Raw genomic sequence first — 551 nt, forward strand, 5'->3', positions numbered from 1 at the left:
CACTTCGCCCGCTGCCTCATCGCCTTTCATAATGTCCACCGCAGGTGTGGACGAAACGCCAGGAAGAAATTCCCATAGATCACGGCTTTAAAGTCCGGAAAACATTCCTAAATGTGAATACTTGTATAGTCAGAGATGTTAAGAAGATCTGCGATTTGAAATTCGACAAATTGTCTTCAAAGTCGGCTATTTAGATTTAGTACGAGTGATTTTATGGCCGACTCACAAAAGCCACCAGAGATCTATCGATTATAATACGGCACAACCAAAAAATGAAATTACATTCTAAATTTTTGCCTGAATAGGCTAATATCGAGTGGTTATGTTATAAGAAGATAATATAATAAATTAGAGCAAATGAGAGTATAAAATTTTACTAAATTATGGGTGTTAATCTGGCGCTAGTCGAGTGCTACCTCAACATCCATAATGCCCCATATGGGTTTTTCCAGTTGATTTTCTTTTGTTGTTTGTGCACGAATGCCTAATTTGTTTGTTTCTTGGCCTGGTTGTTTAGCTGAACGTTATGTTTTTGCTTCCCGAATTATTGA

The sequence above is a fragment of the Dendroctonus ponderosae genome, unplaced genomic scaffold (genome assembly GCF_020466585.1).
Source record: "Dendroctonus ponderosae isolate FM_Combo_2020 unplaced genomic scaffold, Dpon_F_20191213v2 Dpon_F_20191213_1, whole genome shotgun sequence".
NCBI classification, from domain to species: domain Eukaryota; kingdom Metazoa; phylum Arthropoda; class Insecta; order Coleoptera; family Curculionidae; genus Dendroctonus; species Dendroctonus ponderosae.